The 7531-nt window shown below is 40.8% G+C and overlaps 1 long non-coding RNA gene across 1 annotated transcript; it reads right to left on the reverse strand.

Annotated features, from left to right (window-relative positions):
• Positions 1–5041: 5041 nt before the first annotated feature.
• Positions 5042–7120, reverse strand: LOC115068564. The gene is made up of 3 exons (XR_003847909.1): positions 6853–7120; positions 6482–6552; positions 5042–5350 (listed from the first exon to the last, which is right to left on the reverse strand). It is a non-coding gene; the product is annotated as an uncharacterized LOC115068564 (long non-coding RNA).
• Between the last annotated feature and the right edge of the window lie 411 nt (positions 7121–7531).

A 7531-nucleotide genomic window follows, 5' to 3' on the forward strand; every position in this document is an offset into this window, starting at 1 on the left:
ATTTGGGGAAGTGGGTAAGAACTCCAGTCCTATCTGAGGAATTACTGGCAACTGATGACTTCTGGGAAGGGGAAATTAAGTCTCATTTAAGGGTGAGATTCTTAGTAGGTTCACTAGGCTCCAGTGAATAAATCCATAAAGAAGAGCATTTTGGGACAAAAGCCTGACTCTGTAGGTTTTTATATATAAATATACAAATATATTAGAATACAGCCTGGAATTTTGTGGGAGAGTTAGAAAGGGTAGGTGCAGATATGGGAGGAGATCTAAATATGATCAACATATATTGTATGAAATTCACACAAAAAGTAAATTTTTTAAAAATCCAAATTTTTTGGATATACTTATATACACATAAGCACACATACACATGAAAAATATTTTTAAAATTTATACTTTATGTGTATGAGTGTTTTGCCTGCATATATGTAAGTACACCCATGGCATGAAGTGCCCTCAGAAGTCAGAAAAGGATGTTGGATCCCCTGGAACTGGAGTTACTATATGGGTGCTAGGAGTCAACCAGGATCCTGCAAGAATAGTCAGTGTTCTGAGCCATCTCTCCAGCTCCTCAAAAAAAGATAAATATTTAAATGTATAACCCCCAGGATAGACTCTTGTCTTTAAATGCAGTTAGTTTGAAATGATTGAGCTACTTAAAATTTGAAGTCATTACATTATACTGTAATTCTGTTTTCCTTTCTATCCCCTGTATGTCATAAAGTAAGTCTATCTCTACCAACTTAATGGTCTGTAATAGAAACTTAATTAAAATCTCTCTATGCATAGAGTGATTGGTTCATGTGTGCAAGGGGGCAGATGAGAAACTGTGCTGTTTAACTTTGCTGTGAAGGTCCTTATGGTCTGGTCAGTCCTTATCTGTTAACATCCCTAATAAAGCTGACAGGAGAAGTTTCTCCCTCTCTGTCAAATATGGCATATGAGGTAAATGAGAAGCCAAGTAATCTTCTCCCTTCAGATAGAATCCTGGATTACTGAAAACAGCTAGGCTATCCTCCCAGATGTCAGAAAAGAAATAAAAGGGTTATTGTTCTTATTTTAAAAGTTGTATATCAGGGAAAAGTAGTTTAAAATTAAAATAATCAACACATTCATTTCAGGCAGAAAACTGAGCTGCTCTTTATTTCTTTACCTATGAGATGAGGAGAGCTCCAAGTTCTCATTTGTGCATGGATGGGGATGCGTCTGTGGACATACTAAACATCATCAGAATGGCAGGCATTCCATCCAGACATACTACCCAGTTTATTAATCAAGTGTTGCATAAGAGAGAGGAAGAGGATGTTCCCAATATACTGTCAATAGAACATGAACCTCAAGCCTCATTTCCTAATGTACCTACTCATTTATTAATTCATCATTCATTTGATCTACATATATGTTATGCCTACCACAGTACAGATCTTTGTCTTAGATGCAGTTTCAGGGGGTGAGTGTGATGTCACAGCTGTTCTAGACAACTAATAGTTTAAGCAAGATTCCTTGTCCTCCAGTCTATGGATCCATAGTGTGTGAAGTTGGGCTTATAGGATTTAAAAATCCCTTGAAATTAAGTGCAGTTTTTGGTCTGAATATTTGTAGCAACACTTTTTTTCTGAGACAATTTCCCTAGCTTTCCTCAGATTGTTAAGGGATTTGGAGTTCAAAAATGATTAATGAGCAGCTGGTGTAGAAGGAAAGAAAACCAAACCCTGGCTCTAACAGATGGTCAGCCATCAGTCCTGTAACCCAGATCAGAACTCAGGTAGATTTTCCATGTTTCCTGACCTGGTACTCCATTTGCAATGTGTCTCTATCTCTGATATACCCCCTGTCTCTCTGTCTCTGTCTCTGTTTCTCTGTCTCACTCTCTCCCCCAACCCCATCCTACATTATTCTTTTCTCATTTTTCATTTTGAACTCCAAAGAAGAAATGTTGGAATGTCCAGGGAATTGCCATCATTTCTTTTGAGCCACACCTTCCTGGCAAGACACCTCAAAGGTTTTTGGATCTTCACCAAGAGAGTGAACAGCAATTCACTGGGCCAAGCAATGGATCAAACAACAACTTAGTTCTAATTAGTTCTGTAAGGGCAAGGTGAAGTCATTGAGGACAGATTGTGGCCACTGCTATAAAAAGCCCTGTTAAGGCATAGTCCAGGAAGAGACTGCAGTTGTGGATGTTTCCTGAGAAGTTGGTCAGGGTATGGAAGACGGATCTAGGGGAGCACGAGTGACCAATTTTTCCATTAGCTTGCCAGACCCCTCTTAGGATAGGTTAGTAAGATCACTGCTGTATTCGGGGCATTCCATGTGAGGCATGGGATAAAGGAAAGCTCACTGTTTCATGCATATTGAAAATCTGAAACTGTTTGTATTAGCATCAGCCTAATCATGAGAACTGGGAAAAGTGACTGAAAAACAGACACCAGAACAAAGTGTCTTTATTTCTGGTCTGCAGTACTCTCACCGGGATCAAGTCAGGCATACAGGGATCCAAAGGCAAATAGGACTTTAAGAAAAAGTTTCCTTGCAGAGATCATGTTAGGATAAAAGTTTTATTGTTTGATATGTAGAGCTGAGTTGATCAGGGCTGGAAACCAGAGGGACAGAATTCTGGCTCTGGCTCTGACTCATGTCCCTTGGGGCAGCAATTTGAACCACAGTTTCTTTATTTTAAAATGAAAATATTAAGCTCATCCAGCTTGGGTTGTCAGAAGGATTAAATAAGATAATATATGTGAAAATGCTTTGCTGTAAATTAATAAAGCAAAACAGGCTTGCAAAAATCATTGCTTGAGTTTGGTGTGTTATTGGCAGAACAGAACCATTCATTACTGGCGTCATACTGGTTCCTATCATTAAATACACTGTTTGTCCTCTCAAGGTCTTTGTGAGTAGATTACAAATAAATCTGATATGCATTTTGCTTCAAAGGGCATCTGATAAGGCTTTAAAAGTTTAAAAGTACAAACTGAATATTAAAAGGGCCAGTTAAAAGTTAATGGAGCAGGATACATCAGGAGAGAGGGGTTGTTGGCCAAGGGTGAGAGAGTGCTCCTCTCATTTGCAAGAAGAAATTTTCTAATTCCTTAGAATTATGCTAGAAATTTCCCAAGGGAGGTACAATGCCTATAGTTTGATTAAATTCTTCATAGGACTTTTGACTATGAGCACCCAGAGCTCCAGAACAACTAGAATTTTAAATAATTTATTTATGCTGAGTCAATTATAAAAGAAAGAGATCCTGTTCTGAGTTTAAGTTGGTAGGATGAAGTTTGTGACTTGATCTTTCACATTCTGAGGTCTCTTGACACTGCATATCTAGAGAACTGTTTGCCCACTGAGGCTTTAACAGTTCATTACCTTGAGTATTTCTGAACTACCTGCCTCTAGTACCTCTAGTGGGATATAGATCCTTGGGAATGGAAACTAGAAAATACCTACAGTCCTGTAGTGGCCAGCTCAGAAGATAGTGTAACCACACCAAGATGGAATTCTGAAGAAGACATACTACTCCGTTTGCCTTTTCTGCATTTCTGGCTTTCAAAACCATTTTGATGAGTCAGGTACATGTGATGGATGGATAGATGTCTGTAGGGAGCAACATTTGAAGAGGTTTCTTAGTTTCAGATTTTATGAAGTCAGCTGAATGATCTGCTGATGATGATTTAGTTGAGGACTATATGCAGTTTACTATCCAAAGTCAGAAACAAGGAGCTAAAGATCACCTTATGTTATTCATGATCGATCCCTGTTAACTAGGGCTCTGGCCAATAATGCTCAACGAGTGTTGTGACTAAAGAACTTGGGCTCTTCGGATCAGTGACTTAGTTTGACTTTTAGCTCCACTGCTGACTTACTGTGACTTTGGTCAAATTAATTTTCCTCAGGCTTCAATTTATCATCAGTAAAATGGGCACAACAGTTAGTATATTAGTGAAGATCAAAGTGGGGACGTGTGTCTGTGATAAAGTGCTTAGCTGGCAGTATCCGCCAAGGGAGGAGTGTTGGAGCAGTTCCAGGCTGCAGCCATTTGGTGTGCTCCAAGTCATCCTGTCTCCAGGGCTCTGTGCTGAGTCTTCCTTTCTGCTCTATTAGACACTGCAGATTGTCATTCTTTCTTTAAACCTCGAGCATGGCTTTCTAATGAAGGCCTGTCTCTATCCGAGTTGGAGTTGGAGTCGGGTCCTCATCTCCTGACTGTTCACCAGTGTGATTTTGTATACTACAGTGACTGGAGGGGGAGGATGCAAACTCTCTGGGATAAGAAAAGGTCGCCCCCCCCCACTTTTATTCTTTGCTGACTTTGCAAACTGAAAATAGATTCCCAGCCATCGTTACCTCACCCAGCAGCAGAGGCTTAGACATTACAGTGTAATCATTTCATGCCCAGAGCCATATGGCAGAAGGCAATTTACTGCTGGATGCTGAAACGGCTCCATTAAATGAATGCCTTTTGATTTAATAATCATTAGCGTCACACAGACGCTGACTCTAAGTATGGGCTTGAGGGAGAGGTGAAGCCTGGAATGCTCTTTTAATACTCTGTATTTTGGAGGTAGACTTCTTTCTGAATTGACATCTCTTGAGCTAGCTCAAAGGGAGTGTACTTTTTTGGCATTAGGGATTATCTACATCACAAGGAAATTGGCTTCTGATTGGACTGGTGTATCACAGCAAGTAGTAAGTCTCACAGTGGGCTCAGAGATTCATGCTGAGCTGGGATAGGATGCCGGGAGAGGGAGGGTGACCCATTCCAGGTACTCTTGTAATGGGTTGGGTTCCAAGCCATATGACATCTTACCCTAAATCTGTTGTCCTATAAGATAACAAAGCTCTCTTTCTATGAATTCTTCCCTGTTCTGTGTTGAAATTCCAGACTTCTGCTAACCTTCCCTGGGCTTTCCCTTCCAGCCCTGCTGGCCTACTAAGAGCCTTTATATTTGAGTCAAGGAATTAGTCATGCCTTGTTCACTAGATCAGTGTTACACATGCTTCAGAGTCTTCAAGCATGGAAGAATGATGAGTACTCGGTAACTGAAAACTTTACAGTACTTGAAATTTTAATATAGGTTATAATGTTGCCAGATGTTTATAGGCAGACTAGTTCTCACCAAGCTGTGGGATTCTTTTAAATAAGCACTTAGAAGCTTCATTTGCTTAAAAACCACTGACTCCTCATATGAACCACAAGGCAACTAGAAGCATGATGAAAGCCTGACACCCACATCTTCAAAATATTCTTGTCCTTGGGCTTCACTCATCTTGGATTCCCAGAACAGGAGGCCAAGGCAGGACAAAGTGCTCCCCAGGTGATGGCCATTATCCATGAGGGCGAGGCAGCATCCTGGAACAGAAGTGATCTCCCTTGTAGGAAGCAGATTGGCCTCCTCAAGTGATGGCAATGATAAGGAACCAGAACCAAGACAATGATCAACTAGAACACACCCTGACCATGACTGTGAAATTGATCATATCTCTTGCCTCCATGCCCAGTTCCTCATCTATTTAAACCTAAACCTCACATTATACCCCCAAAATGGACTTGGGGTCACTGGACTCTGTTATCTGTTCTTTCCAATGTGGTCACGTTGAATAAATTTCTCTTTGTTTCTCTCTCTTTAATTGGCATATTGGGGACTGGTGTCCCAGCCTAGCCTGTTTGAGCTACTGGACCCTGGGCTTCTGCCTGAAAATCTCAAAGTATGCCCCATACCCATACCCATATGGGCAGCACTAATTGGACTTAATGAATTACAGAAAGGAGAAGGAGGACGAGGACAAGGATGAGGATGAGGGTGGAGGAGGAGGACGAGGGGAGGAGGGGAAGAGGAGGAGGAAGAAGAGGAAAAAACATGAAGATAGGAGGGGGACTTGTGGGGGGTGCCGTCCAAGGGAGGGGGTTCTTGGGGTGGATATGATCAAGATACATTGTATACATGTAAGAATAAATAAGTTCTTTTCAAAAACCTCCAGTTACAGTTGAAAATGTGAAATGCTTTCTGTGTTCAAATGTACCACATCTGGCCAAAGGGAAAGTCATAGTGCATGTTCAATGAATGAATGAATGAATGAATGAATGAATGAAGCACGTGTAATTCGCTGTAATGAAGGTTTTATAGTACTTGCTTGGTGGAGGAGTATGGATAAGAATGAAATGGCTTGCAGAAAGGACAGCATATGCCAACAAAGTGTCACAGAAGTGTTAAGGGCAGATGAAAGATAGGAAAGCCAACAATTTGAATAAATTCGCTAAAACAGAGAGTCATGACTAAAGACTTCTTATATAGACAAAAAAGAAAGCAATTCTTTGTGTTGAAGAAATTCTCTAATATCTTCAATACTCCTTTTGTGAGTCAAAATGTTTTCAACTCTGTTTCAAAATAGTCACTTTATTTCATGCTATATTTTGAGCATATTCATATCCTATGGGAAGGCAGTGGGTGAGAAAATGTTCTTTCCTCTGACAAATACTCACCTTTTCTTGTCTGTTCATTAAAAGCAGGATTTCAAAAGTGACATTTCCAGGCCATCCCATAATAGATTTCCCTGGAAGCAAGTATGAAAATGAAGATTTTAGGGGGAATTCAGTCCTTGAGTCTCACAAGCTCTAATATTCTAAGTATCTCACTACCCCCTAACACAATTCCACTTTCCTTGGATGGAAGAGTCCAAGTTTCTTCTTTGCTTGGAGTGACTTCTCAGCGATCATAAGGGTCATTAAGCCTGAATTGACAGTAGCCCTTGAAGATTTCATTTCAAAACCATTAATTATCCTCAGTCATGCCTTCAAAGTATTAAGTGAAAGCCATCAGGCAATGGTTATAATTAAAGATTGAAAATACTCACCAGGGACCTCTTAGGGCCCTTCAGAAAAGCTTCCAGGACCTTGCTTGCTTTCAGAGGGTGATTGGGAGAACGTAGTGCCAGTAGGGAGAAAGCTGTCCTCTAAGAAGAGTGGGACAATCAGGCCTCATTTTGATTATAAGGCTGTCCCCAAGCTGTCTTGATATTTGCTTATGAAAAATCTCCAGTGTCAAGTCGAATGACATTCAGAAGTCTCTTTCAGGGGCTGGAAAGATGGCTCAGGGGTTAAGAGTGCCAGCTGCTCTTACCGAAGAAGGGTTTTGATTCCCAGCACCCACATGGTTACTCATAAACTTTTGTAACTCCAGTTCCAGGGAATCCAGTGCCCTCTTCTGGCCTCCATGAGCACCAGGCATAAATGTAGTGCATGCATACGCACACGCACACGCACGCACACACACACACACACACACACACACACACACGCAAGCATGTAAATCTTTTTATTTAAAAAAGTCTCTTTTTGAATCAAACTTTTTAGATATGAAGTGAAGAAGCCTAATCCTTCTAGGTGAAAGAGCAGAAAACTGAGGGCTAGAGAGATGGCTCAGTGGTTAAAAGCACTGACTGCTCTTGCAGAGGACCCGGGTTTAATTCCCAGCACCCACATGGTGGCTACAAACTGTCCTTAACTCCAGTTCCAGGGGAATCTGATGCCCTC

The sequence above is a fragment of the Nannospalax galili genome, unplaced genomic scaffold (assembly GCF_000622305.1).
Source record: "Nannospalax galili isolate Female #2095 unplaced genomic scaffold, S.galili_v1.0 scaffold191, whole genome shotgun sequence".
Taxonomy (NCBI): Eukaryota; Metazoa; Chordata; class Mammalia; order Rodentia; family Spalacidae; genus Nannospalax; species Nannospalax galili.